The following is a 26,448-nucleotide window of genomic DNA, read 5'->3' as shown; positions in this document are numbered from 1 at the left end:
AACACATGTCCCCCTGCACCCCCACCCACCCAGCAGTGACAGGCACCTGCCAGCAGGCCCGACTCATGTCCCCCCACCCACTCACCCACCCAGCAGTGACAGGTACCTGCCAGCAGGACCATACTCATGTCCCCCCGCACCCCTACCCACCCAGCAGTGACAGGCATCTGCCAGCAGGCCCCGACTCATGTCCCCCCACCCACTCACCCACCCAGCAGTGACAGGCACCTGCCAGCAGGCCCCGACTCATCTCCCCCCCAACACCTCATGACGATCCACAATCATGGGCCTTATGGCCACCCAAATCACACCCCACGCCACCCCAGTCCAAACACACAACCAGCTATGACATCCACCCCACAATGAAATCCCCATCACATGATACATCCCAAATGGCAAGTATGCACATCAACATATTTCCTTCATACCCACACAATGGGTGCATGTGATTGAGAAAACACACATTGTGATATGCATGAAACCAAAGAGAGAATACCACACATTGAAGTAGGAAATAAAAATATATTAAACAAAAAAGCAAGGGAATGAAATGAAACACACAAAAATGGAAATAAATAATGAAAAGCTGCATGTCCAAAATATAAACCAAAAATGCATGATAGCAAAATCCAAAGCAATCCAAAAGCACGTGTCCAAAGTGTCAGTCCGGCAAAACAAATCCAAAGTTCAAAAACAATAAAAAAACTATTGATTTATGGAAATAAAATAATAAGAAGCCAAATCCATTGTCAAACTATTTACAAAGTACAAATCCAGGGTCCATGTGCCCAATCATTGAAATGAAACCTATTAAAAAAAACCTACCTAATGAAGAACTATATACAAAAACGTTGGGCATTGTCCAAGTGCCCCAAAATAAATAAAAACAGAAAGGAAACCTAACACTAACTATATACAATCGCGGCGGGCAAGTCCTACGACTCACTCTGTGATGTCCCGGACCAGGGCATCATCGAACTGCGTGTCTATGTCCCGGAGGCGGGCCTCTGCCCTCGCCCCGAGGTCTCGCAGGGATGCAGTCATGGCCTGTTCCAACTCCCTGCGAGTAGTCTCAAGGCACTCAGCCCCCCTCAACGCCCGGCACATGGAGAATTCCGTCCTGACCATGGTGAGCCACGCCTCTTCCACCCGCCACCGCTCCGCATCTATCCGCTGGCCCAACCGCTGCCACACGGAAGACACTCCCTTTCCAGGGTCCTCCTGCCCTCTGGCCGATACCTGCCCCTCTGATGTTGATGACTACAAGTGATCATCACTCCCACCCTGAGCCTGCTGCTGCTGTCCATGTGCCCTGGCCGATGATGCCAGCACATCCTCCATCTGCTGGTCTCCAGTTGGTGGGGTGTCCACCCCTGCTGGACCTCTGACTCCCATCTGTGGGAGGGATGGGAGCTCCACGAAGCTGGCTGTGTTGGTCGGGCCAGGTCCACACGGGGCCCTGGTGGAATCTGGGCCGGAAGACGGCAGGGAGAATGACTGGTGCATAGTCTCCACAGAGGAGGAGAGGGCCACCAGAGTGCTCGACACATGTAGGAACCCTCCGACCAGGGCCCCTCCCAACTGTGCCACGTTGCCAAGCAGCTCTCCGTGATGGCGTGCGTGGTCCCCCCAGGAAGCACGCACATCATCACGAATGACACGCGTGCGCAATGCAACACCAATCAGGACGGGACCCATGCGGTCAGGGGTCTCCTCGTCCGCAGGTAGTGGAGTGTCAGATGACATGGGCCTCCCCCCTACCTGCGGACGGGCCTGGGACGGGGCATCCCTGCTGGTGCATGGTGGTGCAGTCACAGGGTCAGGGACAGTGGCATGCACAGGCCCCTCCCTGGCGACCTGTGCTGCCTCCTGCCCCTGGCCCTGGACTGAACCACTTGCACCAGTGGTATTACCCCCACCAGGACCCATGTGCGGCTCAGTAGCAGCCTCCTCCTCCTCCTCTGTGGAGACCACCAACCTGGATGTCTCCGCATCATCTTCCACCATCGCAAGTCCCTGTGGGGGCTCACCCAGCCCTTCCGCTACTGCCGTAGTGGCAGACACGTGCATGATTATGGCAATTCCTGGAAGGGTGGCTGGGCCTTGCGTCGCCGCCCGGTGGAGGCATCCCCACCGCTTTGCTCCACAGTGCCGTCTCCGCCCTCTTCTTCACTCGACGATGCGTAGAGGGAGAAATAGAACACAAGCATCAGTGTACTGTACAATAGTCCCCTAGACAGGAAGCAATAACACATTAGTGGCACTGTCAAACATCACTTCCATCCTGTCCCTCCACAACACATGGGTCAATGCAGGCAACACACATGCAGAAACAAGCACGGTGCATGCAATCAACATCAGCATCCATGTACAAGGGCCTCTATTGACAGAAATGTTGGCTTCAAACTCACATGCATCATGGCTCATACTGATCCCATGCACACACATCACCGGAGGGTCATGCATCAGGGTTTGTACACCACAGACACAGTGGATACAAGGATGACTAGACTGCATAAGTGAATCAACACATCATCACGGAAATGTGTCATGCATCCATGGCGTTTCAAAGTCACACACACACTCCTCAGACACACCGACATGTACACCATACATGTACATGAGAGCACCACCCATCTCTCACAACCCATCCATGTCCAAGAACAGAGACAGGCATGCATTTATGTGTGCATTCCGCATGCTGCTCCCCATGTCACATTGAAACACATGTACCATCCATGTGGTTCACGCATGATTGGTCTCACATGCATTACCCTGATGTCCCTCCACACACACATCCATACATGGCCTATGTCACACATACAGGCAATTAGCTGACTACCAGCACACTGCAACATGTCCTGCTACACACAGCAATGCATGGCCACTTACCGCTCAACTCCAGATGGGTCTGCCTCTGAAGGATCTGGACGTGGAGCGCTCGGCTTATGTGTTCCAGGACCATCATCTGGATGTTGGTCAGGCTGACCCAGCACCCCTCTGCTTCCTCTGCCTTCAAGAGGTGCTGGGCCTTGTTGAGGGTCCTCGACCTGAAGTCCTCCCAGCGCTTCCGGAAGTGTTTGATGTCGCGGGTTACCACCCCCTCCACGTTGATGGCAACTACTACGTCCTCTCCTGTCCTTCCTTGTTGGCATGCGATGGTGTGAAGAGGGAATCATAATGCCCCAGAACTTGCTCCACCAGGGTACCAACTTCCTTATCGGTGAAGCTGGTAGCCCTCTGGCTCTCTGGCTGGGAATTGCCAGTGGTCTCGGATGGTGTTTGCCCCGACATGGCGACACCCGAGGCAGGTGTGGGTGGGCAACTGGGTCCTGGGGCTGGGCTGTGGAGCGATGGTATCCCAGTCGGGAGTCTGCTGTTGCAGCAGGGGTAGACACAGCAACTGGACCCCTGCAGATGGCTGATGTGTAGGCACCAAATAGCAGGGCACATGGGCAGCAGGCTGGCAGGCAGCAGCAGATGGCAGGTGGGAGTGTGCTCGGGGCTCTGGGGGCAGGAAAATGGCCTTTTGGGCAGGAGCGTGGTCTTCCGTGTGTTGTCGCATGGCCAGCTTGATACGGAGTGATATGGCATGTGAAAAAACTGCACGTCAGCGTGTAATTTGAGGAAAGGCCCTTAGCGCTAAGCACGTCTGTGACATTACACACGCGGGCGTTTCCCTTGTGACGGGTGCATAGTGATTCAGCACGTGAAAAAACAGCACGTCCGCTTATCAATGCGTGTAATCCAGGAAAGGGCCTAAGCACGTAAGTGATGTGACGCGGGCGGGCGTTTCCCTCAGCATGGGTTAAAGGTGAGCGGGGTAAGCAGTTCGCTGTAGTGCCTTTCGTGGAGACCAACGTGTGTGTTCCTACTTTGTGTCATTTTGCGCACCATTACAGCTTCCCAGCGGATCAAGGACCTATCTCTTCTTTTGACGCGGGTATTGGCTACGCGTGTTTTTCATTATCATGCTAGTCTGACGGTGAGTCGCGCACACTATTTTTCCCACTGCGGGTGCCCCTGTGTATCGCGTACCCGTTTTCAAGGTCATAGTAGCCTGCGTGTCCCACGCGTACGTGTTTTTCGTGTCCCTGGGTGCCACCGCGTACTGCAGGAGGTTAATTTCACACACGTGGTTTACCGGGGTTGCGTGCACGGTTTTACTGCAGTTTTGGGGTGCCTGAGCGTTGTGAGACCCGTAACCTCATCACCGGGGTCACATAAAGCCTTGCAGGTGCAGGGGTGCTTTTAACATCTTGTATCCTACCCCCTTCGCCCCACTTGCCCAGGACAATTGTCGTGTACACCTCCCATTGGCACTTCTCCATCTGTGCTGGCACTAATCCACCTGTGCCATGGTTGGGAGGCCACCAAAGGTGAGGGGAACCTCAGCTGGGCGTACTCCTTGTGGCGGCCAGCGTCAGGGATGTGGCCGGGGTGATCAGGGAGTAGGGGGACTCCAGGTTGTCCAGGGTGGCCGCAGAGGGGGAAGAGGCAGGGGTGCGCCACTTCGGCACGATGTTGTGCCATGTGTTGGTGCAGTCATGCCACCACCCCCTGTGGTTCCGGGAGATGCAGCTTCTGCATTTGGCACTGGCGCCCATGTGACCCGGCAGTCCGTTTCCTCGACTGCCACGGGCCCAAGGGTAGTGGTAGCTGCAGGTGCAGCTGTGGACACCACCACCCAGGCTCAGGGTCTGCCAGCGCAGGCTGCGTTGGCACTTGAAGAATCCTTGGAAGATTTCCAGCAGGTCAGGAGTAACACTGTAGGTGCACGCAGGGCTGCCCTGACCGAGACACGTGTCCCTGGGGTAGTAATGTCAGCAGCTGCCCCGACGAGCCGGGTGTTGGCAAGTGCAGGGGCAGATGCAGCCAACACACCCCGGTTGTGAGTCTACCAACCAGGACAGTCGCGGTCAATGACCCTGCCACAGCGGATGTTGCTGCGCAATGTCCATTCCAGGGCAGCCAGTAACCACTGACGCAAGTCAGGCCTTCGGTCATCCTTCCACCTGCCACTCCCTTGGTTCAATCCACCGGTGCCACTGGCCATACTGATCAGGGTGGCATTTGCCAGCCAGGGTCCATGCCACGATCCAAGAGGAGGAAGGTTGCACCTGCAGCACAGGCTGGGACCCCACACACAGCCACGACCTCCTGCATGTCGAGGAAGAAGCCTTTCTGTGCGTAGGAACTGGACTTCCTCGTGGACTACGTGCTGGACCACAACCGTGACATGCTAGTGGGGCCTAATTGTCAAACTACGGCTGCCCATCAGGATACCCACTGGAAGCAAGTTGCGGAACATGTGAGTGCTTTCGGGCCATGAGGTGCGCACAGCGCAAGAGTGCAAAAAGCATTGGAATGATCTCAAACGCAGCGCTAAGGCAAAGCATGCCTCAAATTACAACCTGACTCTGGTGACTGGCAGTGGGCCGGCACCTGAGGAGGAAGAACTCACTATGCACGAGTCACTCATTGCAGAGTTCAGACAACCTGAATTGGTCGAAGGAGTGGGAGAGATGCAGGATTTTGATGCCCAGTCCAGTGAGTGTTGCTGTGTGTTTGCGGAGGCCATGTGTGTTTTACTTGTGTGATATGCTGTGCATGACTGCCACTACATGTCATGTGTACATGGTTCAGATGTGCAAGTAATGCAATGCTTCACTGTTGCATAGCTGCTCTGCACGATGGTGGACATGTGGAGCAGACGGGGACTGTCCTCATCACCATACTTGCACCCTACTCACATGCTGGTCACCTCGATGCCCCTCCGGTCCATGTACCAGCTCACTGGCCCTTCTGCATGTAGCCTGGGGTGTCCTTCCTCTCGGCACTGGGACTATGTCATGGCATGACTGAGGTGCATGTGTCCTCTGCCTGCATGCGGGTACTCCACGTAGGCATGCTCCCTTGCCCCTCCACCACCCCCCTGCACCCCAATTTCACCTTTGCACTGGTGTGCATAATTTTGCCGTACTGCAATGACCTGTTCATGCCTCCTGTGTACATGCTAACTTCCACCAGCCAACCTGCCAGACACATGCAGTGGGGTACATCCTTTGTCCTTGATGCAGGGTGTCTCACTTGGACTGTGCAGATGGCAGATGCTCCGAAGGGACATGAGTGCCCATTCATGCTCCATGTGCATTCCATGCATGCTCCTATGTGTCCTTGGGTGGATGATCATTGTAGTACGTGTCCAGGGTGACCTACATTTCATGGCATTTCATCAGCCTTCCCATGCCCACTGTGGCTCAGACATGCGTCCCACATATGTTTAGGGTGTGGCAGTCTGTGTGGCTCACAGGCCTCAGCCTGTTTCTGGCCCACTGACTCTTTCCAACTGGTATCGTGTATTCTGCACACATAGGTGTGCTACTGAGGGTTCATCATGTGTCCTGCTTACTGTGCCATCATCATCTGCTGTGTTGTCAGTTGACTCAGATGATGTAATTGATGGTAGTCAACACTGTCTGACAATACACAGGTCTCTGGCCATCCTTTTGATACCATGCAAGGCATCCCTGCATTTCCACTTAGGGGGAGGGGTGGTTTGCTTGTAGCCATGCAAGCCATTGCATGCACATTGCACGTGATGCCTGAACTTGACCTTGCACTGCCTTCATGTTTTCTGACACACATCATGAAGTACTTGTACATGTAGATAGTGAGTAACATACACATGTTCTGCACTGCATCGACCCACTTCTGAACTGTATAACACGCTTCTACATGCCTAATCACTGAAGCAATGTCAAGTTGACCCGGCATGCATTGCAGGTTCTCTTTTGTGTGTGACATGTCTGCTTCATGTGTTGGCTGTCTGTGTGATGTCTATGTGTGTGTGTGTTGTGTGCTTCTACCATGTGTAGTCATCTTTCTTTCTCTCTGCTTTTAAAAGGATGACGCAATGGAGCCAGAGGATGGTGTTGTCATGCCAGGCACAGGGTTGTTATCACTACAGCAACCCGGCACAAGTGGGGGTCGTGGGGTGGTAGACCACAAGAACACACAAGTTCTACAGACCATCTTGTCTTTGGCTGGCAATGAGTCCAGCCCAGATGACCACTCTGACATCCATGTCGAGTTGAATGTGCATCAGGTCCATACGTCAAGGGTGAGTGATTCTGATGTGGACACTCCGCTGTCCGCGACACCTGCACTGAGGGGTCAGACAGTGGTGGGACCTCCGCCTGTGGTGCATCGGGACGCAGGGTCCCCCTCCACACCAGTCGCGGATGGGCCTGGTCCATCACGTCGACGGGGGCATGTAGTTGTGCAGCCGCGGATGGTGCCAACCCAACAAGGACAGCCGGTCCGTGGGTCCCGCTGGTGTCAAGCCCAGCAACGCGGTGGCAGCGCGCCGCTGTCATGATTCCTGCCCCTCATGTCCCCAGCCCTGAAAGATGTCAGGCTGGAGCCAGGCCATGATCACCTACATTGCCCTCAAGGGCCTCTTCATCCCTCCAAAGACCCACTTGGAGTCAGACTTGGTGCTTGTGGCATCAGACTCACTCACTCCCGTAGGATAGCATTGGGGATTGGACATGTAGTGCATTGATGGGGACAAGATGGATGCCCCACATATTTCGTTTCCCTGAACTGCATGTGCAGTCTAGTCTTTTGGGTGTGGTTCAGCCGAGAGACACCTGGGATATCCAGAGACTATTTAAACCAAACCCAGGCTGAGAAACATGCTTTGTGTTTTCTGCACCTGCAGTGTGACACTCACCGTGTTCGGATCAGTCTCCAGTAGGCCTGCATCTTTCTTCTGCGCTCAGCTCCTGCAAGAAAAAGAACACCGTTAGGAACAGCCTTACCTTGTGGCGCTTCTGCCCATCATTCATCGCTCCTTCTGTTCTGCGGGCATCTTCGGCGGTGTCATTCCCATCCGGGCACGCCGCTTCCTAAGGAAAAGGGAATAGAACAAAAAAAAAGGCATTAGTAAGAATTCCGCAAATCTTTGCTTATTTTTAAAGACTGTACGAGCTTCAAACGCTTAACTGAATCCCAGCCGCTCTGGGGGAACTCTGTCTCCGGAACTTCTCATCCATCTGCAAGAGGGAAAAGACACTCCAGGTTAGCCTGGAAACATCTAGAGGCGCCACATACCGCGCTTACTCACTGCATTTCTTCTTCATAACCGGCATCCACGCTGAAAACGTTGTGGCACCTAAAAGACACAGAAAAAGAACTCAGTTCAATACAAATACAAAAGGGTCACATCACGCATCGCGCTCTCACTCACCTTCAGTGCTACTCATCTCAGTAGCACGTCGCCATCCCCAGACGCCGGTCATCATCTAAGGAAGGAAAGGTACAAAGTTAGAGAACTGTTCAAAAGACTCATTATACTTACCTGTCGGACTCTTGCTAGTGAAGTAACTAGGCAGCAACGAGCCTGCATCAATCAAAGTGCCCCTGCACTGAAAGCAGGACGGAGAGCACACTTTCCAATAAAACCAGGTGAGCTGTGGATCAAAGGGAAGGGTTCGACCCCGGGGAAGAAGGGGTTCAAACAAACAGAGACAATAGGGAGTTAAACTCTACCAATCCTGTGTTTCAGGCCCAGTCTCCAATCGAGTACACTCCAGGGAAGGGTTCAAGGTCGTAAGAGAGCAGAACAGGCTGAGTGACGTCCCCGTGGATACCAGGTGAGCGTTACAGCCACTGAGGTACACTGAGTGGGAGCAAAACATGACTGCCAATTCAGAACGCCAGGGGGCAGCAATGGAAAACATTGCTGTGAGCATGGAGCGTGTGGCCCAATCTGTGCTCCCCCTGCTAGGCAGGTGCTTCTCCAGCAGCGGGCAGCACAGTCTACAGTCCGCTCGCTCAGGCTACGCATGGCGGTCTCAGACAGGGCACGCCAGGCTGAAATGTTGTCTTTGTGTCAAGCAATTGCTGCTCACGCAGAGGCACACATGGAGTCTCTGAGGGGTGAGTATCAGTCCCTCAGATCCACTCTGGGTATCCTCTTGATTTCCCAGAGCGCGCGGTCAGAGGAGAGGTTTGAGCAGCTTGAGCGTACCATCTCGCCTGAGGTACGTGCTTGCCAGGAGGTGCATCAGTTGTCCAGCCAGGGCTTGCATGAAGAACTCTGTGTTACATGGGTTACCTGCAAGAGGAAGCACGCGTATCACGGGAGGTTCTGCATGCAGACCTATGTGTCATTTCCACACAGAACCAGGCTCACCCGTCTGGCAGACTTGCTGCCGATGAGGGGCAAGCTGCGGCTAGGCATGGTCAGGCTCCTGTAAAACGTCCTCCTTTTCAGGATGAGCCAGACTCGGACAACGAGGTATCTCCCACACAGGTCAGGCTGTCGAGGCGTTGAGCCCATGCAGGTTTTTTTTTACTCAACATCATCGCATGTGGGTGTTGAGCTGTACACTGTACCTCCCCCCTCCTGGGTGCCTCCCCCCTGGGTCGTATGTGGCCGTTTTTGAGGGCTTTGGACTGTCATATATGTGGCTTGTCTGCTGCTGTACTACTTGTGTTAACACCCCTTCAGCATTAGAAATGGGTCGTTTCATGAATCAGGTGTCCATTAATTGCTATACATTGTGTTGTATGTGTTGTATGTTTATTTTCTTTACTGTACATGTGCTTGATGCACTTCATGCTGTAGAGAGTGTCCGCCACCCTTTGCCTGTCAAAGTCACACTGATGGTGGGATGAAATCTGATGTACGTCTCTGACATGGCCCAGTCACAACCAGCATGAAGAGACACCCACAGGAGACTTTCAAGCATTAAATCTGTGTTTTGTGCCCTTTTTGCAGGAGAATGAGCCTCCAAATCACCTTTGCCGGCAGACATGGTACAGTGTACGTCTGGCAGCTGGCCACGTTCGATGGTGCAGACATGCGCATGTGTGCGCAAGCAGTGCCACAGGGCTTGTGCCCATACATCCAACAGAAGCAGACGTATTTACAGAAACTCCAGGCAATGTGAGCAGCACAAGGGGCACACACCACAGCCAACCTTCCACCAGGCCTGTTGCACATGCATGCTAAGTAGCGCCACTGACGGTGAGCTTGGACAGTTATTGGTGTTGAAGCGCACAGTGCAGCTAAAATGAGTTGGTGGACACATGGCAAGTTGCTTTCCAAGTTGTCAAGGGCACATGCAGGGGCTGTCGCACATATCCTCCAGTCCACCATGCTCCATAGAAGCAGATGTATAAGCCCAGTAGCGTTCAAAGCCAGAAAAATAAGCTGCGCACAGGGACACCCAGCGAGGGACAGACTTGTATGCAGTGCGTATCATTTGCATGTTCAAATTGACACATGCACTACCTCTTTTATTTGGGGGATGCCAGCACACTACTTGTACTAAAGTCGAACCTCACTATATGCGTCTAGCTGCTTACCCAGGGACCACTGTATGATGTGTGAATCTTGACACATTGGTCTTCCATTTGCCACGCGCCCATGTGCGCCTGACTTACTGCATTGACAGTGTATGCACCATCGGGGGGGAATCTTACCTATGGGTACAAAGCAGCAGACAAGAGTGTTTGTTTGTGGAGGAGTTACTTGCTTTGGGGCATGTATGGTGTTGTCTGTGTGTTATCATTTTAGTTAGTTAACATTCAATTTGATAGTTAGTTTAATTAGGTAATGTAGGTTTTTAATAGTTAGTTTAATTAGTTAATATAGTTTAGAATTGCTTGTCTATTGTGCTTTCATGTGACGGTGTGGTGCTTTGTGGCTTTTGAAAGCATCCACTGTCTGTTTCAGCTGGGCCCTTCAAGCTTGTCTCGTGTATGTGTTTGCAGCTTGGGGACCTGACTCACATAGGCCACTCCTGCTTCCCTTATCCATGGGCTTGCATGGATGGTTCGGTGTTACAGTCAATTTCACAAGGGCTTTGGACTGTCATATATGTGGCTTGTCTGCTGCTGTACTACTTGTGTTAACACCCCTAGTGGGGATTGTAGGGGTCTTATCGGCACCATTTCAGCATTGAACTGCTCATGTTACCGGACCTGAGAGTGCGCAGGCAGGAGGCCAGCAATCACCCCAGAGATAAGTCTCTCTTTGACTTCCATTTGAGTCATTTGGTACAATGTGCATGATGTACATGGTTTCTCTGATTGAGTATGTGTTATTGTGAATAGTAGATTTTTGTCTTTTCCCTACTTTCCCTTGTCAATCCGACTCCCCTCTCCTGCCCCTCTTTCTGGTTATCCTGAATAACAATGCCTGTCCAGACAACATATCCCTGACCCTCCTTCCCCACCGTGGTCTCAGAGGCCTGTGTAAGTTTCACCTTGCAGGCGCCCAGACCACGGAGGGGGTGGTTGGTTTGTGCCACTCCTGCGCCTGGACACCGGAGCAGTGACACTACCCATCAGTTGGTGCTTCATTGTATATTATGTACCAAACATGGTACACATCCTGTTGTAGCATTGTTTAAGTGTGCTAACTTGGTTGTTCCATCATTGTGCTTGTACATGTGCTTTGAAATGTACTGCTATTTCAAGTCATCTACTGGAGACTCTTCAATTGTTTTTTGCTGCCTACAGGCTTTTTACCTGGCTTGTGTGTTTGGCTCCTTTGAGTTCTCTGCGATTTGGTATTTCTGGCAGTCAAGGTGGCCTCTAAGGGTGCTGGACACTATTTACATGCAAGGTGGAAGATGGAGACACAGGGGTAGGGAGATCCTGTGGCCAGGTAGACTTCAAGGAAGAAGGCTACACACCCCAGCACAGTTGTTCAGTAGGTCATGGTGATATGTGAATGAGGGAGGGTGTTTGGTTGTTGGACAGTTGTCTTGGCCTACAGTGTGATGGGCACCCTGACATTGTTATTGTGGTGTCCTATGACATGATGTGTTCTGCTGGTCAATGCCTGTTCCTGCGTTGTGTTTACCTTTCAGGTGTGAGGGGATTGGTGTGGTTTGACATGCTGGGGTATCCACATGGGCAATGTTCACATGTGATGTGTAAAAGACACTGATGGTCACTCGATTGGACATGCATGTATTGAGTGCATGTCCCTAATGACGCACACAGTGGCACTATGATCCACCACATGTACATCCACTCTTCCATGTCCACGTGTGCACACAGTGTGCCTTCTGGGGACCACTGGGTCCCTGCAGCACATGATCTATGACCATTTGTGGATCCTGTACATGCATCGATTGTTTGTTTATTTGTTTATTTGGTCCTTTTCATGTGATGCTGAAGGTGTGTCTCTGACACAATGGCTGGTCACTATGCTGTGTGCTGAGCAGTGTGTTGCAGGAGACGCACAGAGCACACAGATTCAGGAGTAGGGATTGTGCCTTGCCCAATGTACATGTGAACAGGCATTCATTGTTATGTTCATGCTACAACTGTTGGAATGTATTTGGGTATGACTTGTTTTGTGTTTGAGGTTGTTGGTCAGTCATTTAATCTGATTCCATGACAGGCGTCATTGTCTGAAGCCACTTTCCATTTATCACATGTCACTTTGTATATTATTGGTAATGTGTTTGGCTTTTGCTATTGCTTGCCATGTCATGGTGTGTCAGACAAGGGCGATGTGGTTTAGGAGGGTTTGGATGACATACGATATGATATGATATGGTATTTGTAACGCGCCTATACACAAGTGTTTCAAGGCGCGACGAGGCAGGGAGGGAGGGAAACAAGGGGAAGACAGACAAACGATCCTACTAGGCCAGGTGTCATTCAGATCGTGCAAGTGCAGAGGTAAGGGGAAAAGGAGAAAGTGCAGGGGGAGGAGGTGGGGGGGGGAAAGTGCAGTACAAGGTAAGTAGCGTAATAAAATAATAAATAATAAATAATAAATAAAAGGGCCAGCTGGTGGCAAGTGCGAGGTAAGTGCAGAGCAAGTGCTGGGAAGGGGGCTGTAGGGATGCAGTGACAGTCCCACAGTGCAGGAGGAGCCAGGGAGGCAGTGCAAGTGGAGAGTGGCTGGGCCCTGGACCGAGGTCACAGAGTGGCCCAGATGCAGGTTTAGTGCAGACTTCAGTGGGGAGTTTAGCAGGTTTAGCAAGGGAGAGGGAGAGAGAAGGCAGAAGCGAAGAGGAAGGTTTTGAGGTGCTTCCGGAACCGGAGATGGTTCTCCTCAAGTTTCAGGGAGGCAGGAAGGCTGTTCCAGAGGGAGGCCCCTGCTGCGGAGAGAGATCTACCCCCAGCTCGTTGCTTCGAGAAGCGGCTGACCATGAGGGAGTTGGAGACGGATGAGCGAAGGGCTCGTGAAGGCAGATATTTAGGAAGAGAGAGTTGAAGGTATTTAGGCCCCTGGCCCCAGAAGGCCTTGTGGACAATGCAGAGGGTTTTGAACTTAATCCTCGCAGCCACTGGGAGCCAGTGAAGAGATTTCAGTCCTGGAGAGATACGGTCCCTGGGCTTGAGGCCAAGGACAAGTCTCGCAGTTCTGTTCTGGATAAGTTGCAGAGGGCGGAGAGTGGAGGCAGGCAGATTAAGATAGAGGCTGTTACAGTAGTCCAGCCTTGAGAGAACCAGGGCTCGGGAGACAGTGAGCTTCTGGGGGAAGGAGAGGAAGGGAAGAATACCTCTGAGGAGGTGCAGCTGGTAGTGTGACTTCTTAGAGACGTCAGATATATGAGGAGAGAAGGAGAGTGTGGAGTCGAAGATGACCCCGAGGTTTTTAGCTTTGCAGGTAGGGGCAGGAAGGGGGCCAAGGGAGTCCGGCCAGAGAGCTGCAGGAAAGGAGGGAGTGGGTGTGCCGATGAGTAGAATCTCAGTCTTACTGGCGTTAAGGCAGAGGTCGTTGGCGGCACACCATTCCTGGATAGCAGACAGACAGTCGGAGATGAGGGAAGGAGAGGAGGAGGCCGAGGGTAGCCTGAAAATGAGCTGGGTATCGTCCGCATAGCACTGAAAGTGGGGGCAGAGAGCGGCGATGCGGTGGGCAAGGAGTGCCAGATACTGGTTGAAAAGCCAGGGAGAGAGGTTGGATCCCTGGGGGACACCACAGGTGGAGTAAAAGATGTCAGAGAGGAAGGAGCCCATTTGGACCTGGGAGGGTCGACCGGAAAGGAAAGAGGTCAGCCATGCCAGAGCCTGACCAGTGATACCCAGGTTATCACGGAGACGGTTGAGCAGGATGGCATGGTTGACAGTGTCAAAGGCAGAGGAGAGATCGAGCAGAATGAGAACACAGGGAGTGTTGGAATCGAGGTTCAGGAGCAGGTCCTCACGGATGTTCAGGAGAGCAGTTTCCGTGCTTCTGGCCGCTCTGAAGCCGGATTGATGGTCATGAAGATTACCAACATATTCAGCATGGAGGTTAAGCTGGGAGATGGCCAGTTTCTCCAGGAGCTTGCCCAGGAAGGGAGTAATGGAGATTGGGCGATTACCAGGGATTTATTTTGATGGCCTGTTTTGCAGTGGTGTGTGATACACACCTTGCATGTGTTCCTTTTGGTCACACACAATTGTTTATGTTTAAGTAGCTAGGGATGCACACAATGTAGCACTTCCATGGCAACATTCTCAGGGTGGTAAGGTTGTGACAATTGACTGTCTCTTTGTCATCATCGATTGTCACCTGGTATGTGCCGGACCTGTGTGCACTCTGCAGGGGTGGGAGTTTAGGTGAAAAATGTAGCCACAAGCTGGGTCCGGGCTGCCTCGCCACGTGCCCTATCCCCTCCCATGGGCAGGGCCTGTGCCTGTGGTTGGTGATGTGGGGGCACCACCACGTCCACCGTTACACCCTGCCATGTAGCAAAATTGTGCAGGACACATGCTGCCACAATGATCCTGCACACCACTGGGGGTGCATAGAGTAGCTGCCCAACAGAGTGTTCAAGGGAGCGGAAGCGTGACTTTAGCACTCCGAATGTGTGCTCCACTATGCCCCTGGTTGCAATATTGGCAGCATTGTATCTTACCTGGGGTGGTGTGGTGGGATTCCGGATTGGCATCATCATGTAGTTGCTCAGAGGGTAGGCACTGTCCCCTGGAGAGGTGATAATGGTTGTGATCGTTGGGGTTTGTGTATTTGTCTGTGTGTGACATGCATGCATGTGCACGGGCATTTGTATTCACCTAGGAGACATGTGTCGCCATGCTGCCCAGCTTCCAGGGACCGGCTCAGGGCGGACATTCTATATATGAAACTGTCATGGGTGGAGCCTGGGTAGTTTGCATAGACAGAGGTGAGGATTCCCTTTGCATTGCATACCACCTGCACATTGATGGAATGCCAGTGCTTGCGGTTTCGATAGATGTGCTCAGTGGGCCTAGGTAGACGTAGGGCCACATGGGCGCAATCTATGGCACAAGCACTTTGGGGAAGTGTGCCAACCTGTAAAAGTCCTGGACTATGGCCTGCCTTTCTGCGGGTGTTCTGGGCATGTATTTGTGCCTGCAGACTGAGGGGCGCGCAGTCATGATTTGCCACACCTGGTGTAGGCAGCGTGACTGCGTGGCCTGTGAGACCACCCCCCCCACTATGGCAGTAGTCCACTGAAATGACCCAGTGGCCAAAAAATGCAGGACATTGAGCACCTTCTCCAAGGGGCTCAATGCTTGGGAGCAGAGGGTGGGGGATGTAAGGTCATCTTCCCACTCATTCACCAGGTCTAGGATGATACAAGGTGGAAACCTATACCTGCCATAGACCTGGTCATCAGGGATCCCAAAAAGGCTAGTCCGGGTGGAAAAAATGCAGGCCCTGGCTATTCTCCTCCTCCTGCGGTGTTCGACGATCAGAGCTGCGACAAATGGGGCATTCATTGTAGCTGAATATACGTGTTTGTTGTTTGCGCGCACTTTTATACTGTGTGCGGGGGCGCTTATGCCTGCCTTCCTGTGGCGGATGTGTTGCCGCCTGTGGGCGTCTTTTTGCGTGCGCTTGTTTCCCGTATTCGATTCCATGCATACGAGTTTTCCGCGTGCGTGTGGGCATTCCGTGTATTTCCCTGCAGTAATTCCCCAGTTACGCCTTCTTTTTCACGCGTTGTTCCCCATTCCGTGTGTTACGCCCTGTGTCCTGCCCCCTTTTTGGTGTGTGCGCTGACGTTGTGCGCTTTCCCTTTGCGCGTTGGGCACGCCGTTTGGGTTGTTGCAATGACGTGTGCGCCTGTGTGCCCCACGCACGGATTTGGCGCACAGCCAGTGGAAAACACGCACAGGCACTTCCTTCAATCGCACGCGTGCGCTTGCTTTTTCACGCTTGCGGCACCTTGCGCCAGCTTGCGCTAAGATTTTCGGCACACATTTGTTCCATGAATCGACCCCTTAAACGGCATTGTGGCTGCCGCAACACTACTTTAAAAATATAAAAGTAAACGTTTTAAATTAGCTAGAAACCGACACCGTTTCCAGGCGAAATGCGCCAGAGAAGGGATGCTTCACATGCTCGGAGCACATATTAACTTTTTCCAAAAATCAGAATAATGAAAGGGAGTGAATGTGAAGGTTCAACAAAAATGGAAATGAACATCGGTTAAAGGTCTGATAATGTACACATTTTATACAAGAAGGTATTGCTCAGTCTCTGTGGGAGAGTGGCTGGTCCACGTACGAATGTTGTGTTATGATAAACAGATTTTATACGGCGTTCAAATCATGATGCTGCTCTAACGTCACCGAGCCTTGTCCAGATAGTGACGTTTTGTGCCGCCGTTCGGGCTGAACCTGCCGGTGGTCTGTGGTGACAAGGAAATTGGGGAAAAGTTGGAGGATAACAGAAGCAGGATTAGCAAAGGTAGATAAACAAATGAAAAGGTGCAAAGGGGCAGAAAGGTAGAGGGGACCCTTGTAGTAGTAGGGGTACTTTGAAACAAAATGTACTTGTTGTATAATCGCCTTACAACTGCACAATAAATAAATAATCATTGGTAGTGGATAAAGTAAATTTTGATCATGCAAAACGAGAGGACAACTAACCTATGATGCAGAGCAATTTTCCGCACAGGGCAGCTTCTGGTACTGTTATTCCATCGCAGTGCATGGTTGTTTGATGGGCTCAAGTTGCGCCTAAGCCTGTCCTTAAAGTGCACATGTGTCTTTGATGAATACATGCAGTTTCTGCCCAACTCCCACACTTTTGCCTCTGCCTAGCGCCCTCATGGCAGAAAGGTACAAAGGTAGTGAAAGAAGATGTTGGCAGTCAGTAGCATAGTAGGGGGCCCCACAGCTCCCCCAGTGACTAAGGCCCTGCCAACCCATTCTTTGGGAGCGGGAGGGACCTTCAACACTCTGACTTTAGAAAGAAAACATTTTTGTTTTAAAGTCAGGGATAAGGGCTAAGGCAAGCTGCAGTGGTGGCGGGTTGGAGCGAGATGGAGGCGCTTCTTCTCCGACTCCCATGTGCATGTAATTTGCCAGGATGCTCTCCCTGTTTCCTGGTTCCTGGCTCCTGTTTGCGTGGAGCACGAGAATCAAAGGCCTAGGGAGGTGAATCGCATCTGGAGCTCCTGGGTGGGAAACATGTATTAAAACAAATTATTTGTGTATGTATGCATGTGTGTATGTATGTATGTGTGTCTGCAAGCATTCAAGGGCGTGGTTGTGTAAGTGCACTTATGAGTGAGAGTTCAGTGTCACTGGTGTGTGTATACATGAGTGTGAGTGCACATATGAATGACAATGCAGTGTGAATGTTCTGGGTGTACCTGTGGAGAATGCAGTGTGAATGTTCTGGGTGTGCCTGTGGAGAATGCAGTGTGAATGTCCTGGGTGTGCCTGTGGAGAATCCTGGGTGTGCCTGTGGAGAATGCAGTGTGAATGTCCTGGGTGTGCCTGTGGAGAATGCAGTGTGAATGTCCTGGGTGTGCCTGTGGAGAATGCAGTGTGAATGGGCTGGGTGTGCCTGTGGAGAATGCAGTGTGAATGTCCTGGGTGTGCCTGTGGAGAATGCAGTGTGAATGGGCTGGGTGTGCCTGTGGAGAATGCAGTGTGAATGTCCTGGGTGTGCCTGTGGAGAATGCAGTGTGAATGTTCTGGGTGTGCCTGTGGAGAATGCAGTGTGAATGTTCTGGGTGTATGCGTTAATGATAGAGAGTAGCTGTATAGGTGCATGACTGGAGGATTAATGGGAATTAATGTGTGCATGTTAGCCTGGGGCCCAGGGATCACTGGCACACTGACATGTTCTTACAGTGATACATCGGCGTGTTTTACTGGCATGTTTGGGCAAAGTCAGCATGATGAATGCTATTAAGTGGAGGAGGGCGTGGGGAAGAGGGTTTAAATGGGACAGGCAGCCTGCATGTATTGCTACTGTGGAATGGCATTCCATTTGCTTTAAAGGAAAGGCCCTGCCATGATGTGTGTTTTTTCATTGGAGCTGTGGGTGGGGAGGGGTCATTAGAGCAGTGAGCAAGAAATGTTTCCTTGACGTAACATTGCATTTTTTACTGGTTTTAATGGAAAGGTCAACATGATGAGTGTCCTTACATGGTGGGGGAGAGGGGTTATTTGTACAAAAAGCAATGGGATATTTACTTAATGAGGCATGGCTTTTGTTACTGGCATTAAGGTCAAAGTCAACATGATGATTGTGCTTACATGGTGCATGGTTTTGGAAGAGTATTTATGCAGCCAGCAAGGAGCTGTTGTTTCCTTTCTGTGGCACTGTTCTGTTTGTTTAGTTTTTTTACTGTCGTAAAGGGCAGTCAACATGAAAAGCGTTTTTACATGGTGGGGTGGAAAGCATTTGGTCAGCCAGCAATAACATGTTATTTTTCTGTGGCATGAGATGTTTTAGTGGCCCTTAAGGGCAAAGGCAATAGGAGAATGTTCTCACAATGGGAGACTAGCATATATTGGCAGAGTCAGCATGAATTTTATTTTATGGTATCATTACTGCACATAATTGTACTGGCCACACACCGGCACGATTGTTATAGTTGGTTGCCAAGGGCCAGGTGCCGCCCCCTTGTTTGTACAATAGGTGAACGATTTAAGGTTCGATTTAAAACCAGACTTAGACCTTTCACCTAGTGCAGTGCATGGTATGCACCTGAGGCAGTATGATTGTAATCAGCATTGTGCATGCATTGTGCTCCAGTCCGGCCTAGAGTGGGGCTCGTCCTGTGCTTTGTTGAGGACCTTGGGGGTGGGGGCTCTAAGTAGGGCTCACATGAGGGTCCCCACAATTTGGGCCTCATCATGAGTTGGGTGGTAAACCCTTAAATCCGGCGGTAATGCTAATACCGCCACATTTAAGGGTCTGCCGGATCACAAGTACAAATACTGCTGCCGCTATGACAGCCGGCGCAAGTACAGCCGGCTGTAATAGCGCCGGCAGTAAAAACGCCGGCACTCAATCGCGCAATTACAGAGCCATCACAAGTCCGGCGTAGGCACCATTAGTGCCAGAAAACCGGTGGAAAATCCGCCCAAAATACCCCTAGCCAAATGCTAGAGGTAAAAGACCACATGAGACAGCAAAAAGTGCCAAGGTGAAACCAATGCAAATCAGAGGCCTACAAAGGACCCACCCATGCACAACACACTTCCAAACACCATGCTGCCATTTGGAGCCGGGAGCCTAGCTACAGAGGCCAGCCAACCAGGCCAGGGCCCTGGTAGCACAGGGTGTGGTGGGGATGAGGAGGAGGAGAGCATCACCAGCAAGGTGGACAGCTATCCCTAGTGTCAGGCCAACACCCTGGGCCCTGACTGATGGGCAGATGGTGACCGAGTATAGGCTGGACATGGCAACCATCACACAGTTGCTGGAAACAATCCAGGCAGACATAGGCAGCCGTATGGCTATCAGCACTGCAGTTCCCCCACTCGTGTAGTTTGTGTACATGCCACAATACCTTGGGACTGGCAGCTACCAACACACCCTTGCCATGATGCATGCCATGGCCCAGTCCACCCTCAGTGCCGTGCTGGGACAGGTGCTGGATGCACTGCTGCTCCATGTCAATGAGCACATTGCATTGGCAGCCACACATGCACAGGTGAACCAGCTGTAGGGCCAGTGCCAGGCCATTGGACAAGACATGAAAGTCATAGCAGCCGTGGACTGCACACATGTACCACTAGTAACACCCAGGTCACATGATGCGGTGCAAAGAAAACATAGCAATTACCATTCCATGAATGTGCAGATGACATGTAGGTCCTGACCTAATCCTCAGCCACTGCTTTGCCCGCTGTCCAGGATACACCCACGACTCTATGAAACAGTGCAATAGTACCCTGCCACTGTACATGAAAAGGCAGCAAGCCCTCAACACATGGATGCTGTGTGAGTACAAATGAAGTCCGAAATGCATGTCAAATGACATCTGATGGGGGCTGGAGACACACAGTGAAATCCATGCATGCCAGCAGAAGACATAGGCAGCAGTGGCACAGCAACTTTCACATGCATGTCCTTGCACGAGAACCCTTGGACACGTGGAACAAATCAGACACAGCCACTCTGTATGGCTAGGACACGTGGGAACACAGTCAGATATGGAATGCCAACTACCACAATGCATCCTGTGTGTGTCGCAGTGTTGCTCCCCACCCTGACACACTACAGACATCCCACCCTGGCCACCCGACAGTCATGGCATTGGTGCCCAAAAGTAGGCACATGCACAACAACACAACACAAAAGTTGCTTGATCCACAACAATGTACATCCCTGAAACAATGAGTCCTGATTGGCCAATCACATGCCAGGATAACTGTACATTATAGTGTAAATCGGCAAACGCAACACCATCAAAAGTGAATGCCAATGACACATGGCCAAACAACATGTCGCATGCACATGTAGATGAAACAGTCCCCTCATCCAGCGGCAAGGGACAGACCTGATACATCTAGACACGGGTGTGGTGCTAACAGTAAGTAGTCCATCGATCCAATGCTGCCCCTTGCACACCACACACCACAGTGGAAGTGCCCATATGACAAGTAGTGCACATGTACCAGATGAGTGTGAAACACATGAAGACTCACATATACACCGAAATACAGCTGCATGTCAACCTCAGACCATGCATGTCCTGCAAGACGCAATGTGCATGGCAACATAGCAATGAGATAGCAGGACCTCTTCAACACAAACTTGATTCTGCTGCCAATGTCACTGATTACTGAGCCTTGTGCACCCACTTAACCAACCTTGTCCTCATACCTGCATTCCCTCTCCTGCAGGTGACTCATGATGTCCCCAGTACACATGGCACATGACCCCTGTGCGTCATCCACACACCCAAGCTGAGCGGCCATACAACATTGCGCATGGATGTACACATATGTGCGTTGAGAGTGCATTTGGACTGCTGAAGGCATGCTATTGTTGCCTATACCGTACGAGAGGGCCATTAACAATTGCACCTTGCAATATCTGCAAACTCGTCCTAACATGTGCCATGCTGCACAACATTTGCTGTTGCAGGAATGTGCCACTGCCCCCGATAGCGATGTGCAGCCACCTGGGGATGGAAGTCAAGATGATGATGTGCCCGGAGCTGGTGCATGTGTACACAGGGATGCGGTAGGGGAGGGGAGGTTGGCCAGACAGGCCTTGATTGAGAATTGACTGAGATACGGTTGATGGGTACATGTAACAAATATCACTTGTACATTAAAGAGCACATGATCACAATCTTGAATGTCCATCCTTTGTATGAATTTTGGAACGAGATTTATTAAATGTTTGACAATCCCCCCACCCCCAGCGAAAACCCCAGCACACAATCCTCCCTCCCCCGTGAACTCCCCAGCACACAATCCCCCCTCGCCCCAGTTAACTCACCAGCACACAATCCCTCCTCCCACCAGTGAATTCCCCAGCACACAATCCCCCCTCCCCTCAGTGAACTCACCAGCACACAAACTCCCCTCCCTCCAGTGAACTCCCCAGCACACAAACCCCCAGTGAACTCCCCAGCACACAATACCCCCTCCCCCATAGAACTCCCAGGCACACAATCCCCCTCCCCCAGTGAACTCCCCAGCACACAATCCCCCCTTCCCCGAGTGAACTCTCCAGCACACAATTCCCTTCCCCCAGTGAACTCTCCAGCACACAATCCCCCAGTGAACTCCCCAGCACACAAACCCCCCTCCCTCCAGTGAACTCCCCAGCACACAAACCCCCAGTGAACTCCCCAGCACACAATACCCCCTCCCCCATAGAACTCCCAGGCACACAATCCCCCTCCCCCAATGAACTCCCCAGCACACAATACCCCCTCCCCCATAGAACTTCTAGGCACACAATCCCCCTGCCCCAGTGAACTCCCCAGCACACAATACCCCCTCCCCCATAGAACTCCCAGGCACACAATCCCCCTCCCCAGGGAACTCCCCAGCACACAATCCCCCCTCCCCCAGTGACCTCCCCAGCACACATCCCCTCTCCCCAGTGAACTCCCCAGCACACAATCCCCCCTCCCCCAGTGAACTCCCCAGCACACAATCACCCCTCCCCCCAGTGAACTCCCCCGCACACAATCCCCCTCCCCCAGTGAACTCCCCAGCACACAATCCCCCCTCCCCAGTGAACAGTGAACTCCCAAAAACAGTGCAGGTAGGTGCATGTTCCCAGGGCCCACAGAAACTGTGCCATGTCCATCTATGATGGTCGCGGGCAGTTTCCAAGACATGGACCCTTTGGTGAGCGGGCTCTCTGGTGGCACATTGACCGGCGCCTAGGTAAAGGCTCCAGGGACCTCTCCGTGGGCGTGGTAAAGGACGATGGGATGGCTGCGGTGAACTGCAGTTGCTGGCGGAGAAGGTTGCTGGATTCCCTTGTCTGCTCTGCATGTGCAGACAGTGCCTTGCTCAACTGCCGTACCTGCCCAAAACCTTTCAGGGCCATGGTGCATCCCTCCACCACTTTCTAGGACCGCGCGTTGTCTCGGGCCATGTTCTTAGTGGCATCCCGTATGGCTCCGCTGATGGCCTTGATGTGGCAGCTGTGCACTTTGGCCATGAACTCTATTTTCACCTGTTTGGCCTCAATTACATCCAGTTGTGCCATCACGGCAGCGCCTGTGATCAAAGGTACCTCAGTGTTACAGGGTCTGGGCTGACAGCTGTGCACTACCTGGAAGGGGGGCTGGATGAGGACATGTTGGCAGCTTAGATGGGGCTGCTGCGGTCCGAGTGCCTATCATCTGGGGTACCATATGATGGAGTATCGACATCAGGCTCTGGTGTACAGACATGACGCACATGCACATGTGGGCTGTGTGCTTCCTGTGCCACTGTCTCTGAGCTCCCCTGAGGTGTGGCCATTCCTTATGTGTCACTGTGTCTGGGTGAGCTCAACAGTTCTGCCTGAGGTGCAGCTGTAGCTGTCTGTCCCTCATCAGGCTCTAACCACTGGTGGCTCCTTCTACATCCAGTGTCTGCATGATGGGTTGGGGTGAACTAGGCACTGACCTCCTGCCTGTGGTCATGTGGGTGCTTCAGCCGCCTGGTTGGGCTGCAGTGTGGTGATGTGGGATGGGTCCGGCGTCGGGTTGATTCCGGACGGGCCCTTTGAGGGGTGGTGGTGCTGGTCGAGGAGCACTGCCTCGGGCACCGTGATGTAGTGGCCTCCTCATCGTCATCGTCACCCTGTGGTGATCGCCATGTGCCTGTGGGGTACATAGGGTGTGGTATGAGTTCAGGGCGGCCTAAATAAGTATCATGCATTTCATGCCTTCAAGTGGGATTGTAGACAGTAGCAATCATGCATTGCACTTGCATTATGTTAACTCCCCATGTTGTGATTGGTGGGATGTGTCACTGTGGAGGGACACTGCATGGACATGTTTGTGTGTCATCATCACATGCGTGCTGGGGCTGAACCGTGCCCATGTTGCTGGGGGGGTTTTCATACACACTCACACATCACGTAGCTGTGCCATGGCCATGGATGTCTGTCCCCTGGCCCTTGTATTGATGCAGTGCACATACAGGGAAGTCTAGGGGGCACTACGGTAAGGTGGAACAAGGGGTCAGTTATGGGTATCTACAGTGCCTCACGCACTTTGCATGCACTTTCATTCACTCAGGGACTGCATGTGTGGCCCTTATAGGTTCATGCATTTTGAGTGGGGGGCTCACCTGCGTCCTGCTGGATACCGGTGCCAGCCTCTGCTCCTCCGACTCCCTCTATGGTTCCCATGTCGATGAGTGTTGTCATCTTCTTCTCCCAGGGTGTGAGCTCAGGTGGTGGTGGTGGTGGCCCTCCTGCAGTACCCATGCTTGCTCTCCTGTGCTGGGATTGTATGACACATACTCTGACATGCAAGTCATTTAGGTGCTTGCGACAGTCCTCCCCATCCCGAAGTACGCGCCCCACTACAGACACCCTCTGGCTGATTTTCTGCCAGATCTGCGCCCGACGTTGCCCGCTTGTCTTGCACTGCTGTGCACATGTAGTTCATCATGGTGGGTCACTGCCTCCTCCACAAGTACGGCCAGCTCCTGGTCACTAAATGTGGGTTTCCTGACCCTGTCCAGGGCTGATTTGCCCCTAGTGTGCCCCTGTTACATTTTTCACTCTTCACGGGGCTGGATGGCTTGCAGGGTCTGTGATATTCGACGGATTGTGAATTCCCAAATGGATGCCGCTTTATTTCTCGTTCCGGCAGTGACACATTTTCCACGCGATATTAGCGTGCTCTATTGGCACCGCGGCACAGCGGTAGCGCATGGTGCCCTGGATTTACGGGTTCCTGGCCAATTTCTAAGCCAAGCGCTATTTGCATTAACGCCATGACCCAGTGCGCGTGCACTTGTATTCGTGATCTGGTGGGCTTTCCGCCGGGGGCCTTGGCGTTAGCGTAAATAGCGCTCGACGCATAATCCGCCGGATTACCGCCTGACTCGTGATGAGGCCCTTTGTGTTAGGCCACTTTTACTAGTCGCTATATTAGTCAGGATATTTAGGACCATGGGATGTGTGGCACCAAAGACAGAGTCTAGTGTCTTACCCAGAAGGCAGCCGAGGGCACAGTGGTCACTGACAGCGCCGGTCCTATGTGGATCTGCTGAGTTCATGGAATGACGAATTGTGCATTCCTAAATGTGATTTTCATTACACGCACTCAGGCCCCTTGTATTTATTGGACGTTTGCCACATTAAATGCTTAGACCACCACTTCCCACCCTGTCCCATTAACCACCACCCCTGTTCCCTATCTGTTCTTTGGAATGTCAATACTGATCACAGGGTTTAGATTTTGGATCAGGGAGATTTCGCTCCTTTGCAGTACGTTATTTGTATTTAAAACACACAAATCCGTTACAGAGCAGTCTCTCACCACAGTCGTCTGCACATGGCCAGGGGCACAGCAGTGAATGTTTGCGCAAGCATAGAGTGTGGGGCACAAAGAGGGAAGGGGCTGCTCCTGACCAGACCCATGCTGCCATCCATGCTGGAAGATAAAAAGAGAACCATTTAAGACACTTGCAGCATTCTTCCTTGCTTTATCATTCCACCCACACCCCATTTTACAAAACATCCATCCCCAAGACCAAGGTCTTTGCTTTTTTAAATGCCTATGACAACGACAGACCCACAATGCGTAGTGATGCATTGCTCAGGCTGTAATAGAGTAGTCTGACAATGCATACACATTGAGAGTGCATATATGATAAGGTAGACAGTGCATATATGGCAATGTAGAGATTTGATTGAGCTGTGTTTCACTCAACTAAATTATCATGATAAAAGCAAGGTGGGGCAGAGCTGCAACATGGCAGTAGTGCATAGTTCATAGTTCTGGGCTCTATATGGCGTCAACATTCAGTCAGTCAAACAAGTTTATTCGCATGTATAAAAACAACCATTAAACGACAAAATACACATTATAGCAACAATTTCAGGAATCCATCAAACACAAGAAAAACAAAATCACAAAACATAAAAGGAAATGCAATCTTTGCACCATGACCAGTTACCATAGATCAGAAGATATTGGGAGGGGTAAAAGAGTCAACCCCAAGGACCCCATTACATTTCACATTGTCCAATTACCTAGATCAAATGGTCACAAGACTAATTGTCCGGCCTTGACCCTCGGACACAACCCACCACGGGCCTTTTTCCCAGAGGTGTACAGTTCGCTCCAGACAAGACATTGCTATGTGTGACAGTTCCAGGTGGAGCAACGGCTCCCAAATAGGGGCACAAGCTAATTTCAATCCCACTATACGGGGCCCGCACATAACCCTATGATCTTCTCAGGACTTCCCTGACCATTTGACCATTCCTGAAGACCATTTTAACAGAGTCAGAGGGGTTTATACCCTCGCCAGCCAATCTAACGCACCCCACCATCGCTTCCCTGGCCACAAAGGGACAGTTCCCAACAGTGCGTAGCCAGTGGAGACATTTGTTAAAGAGGGCATCCCTTAGTTCTCACCTGCCCAAAGGCAACATAGGTACCCCATGCAGGAAAACTGTAACAGTTCTTTTCCCCCCATGTATAGGACTCTTGGAGCTGCGCACCCTTGAACAGAAGCCACGTACTCCAATCCCTCCCT

The sequence above is a fragment of the Ambystoma mexicanum genome, chromosome 2q (genome assembly GCF_040938575.1).
Source record: "Ambystoma mexicanum isolate Mex_15411 chromosome 2q, UKY_AmexF1_1, whole genome shotgun sequence".
Lineage (NCBI taxonomy): Eukaryota > Metazoa > Chordata > Amphibia > Caudata > Ambystomatidae > Ambystoma > Ambystoma mexicanum.
The sequence above is the reverse complement of the archived record's forward strand: the minus strand, read 5'-3'. Positions refer to the sequence as shown.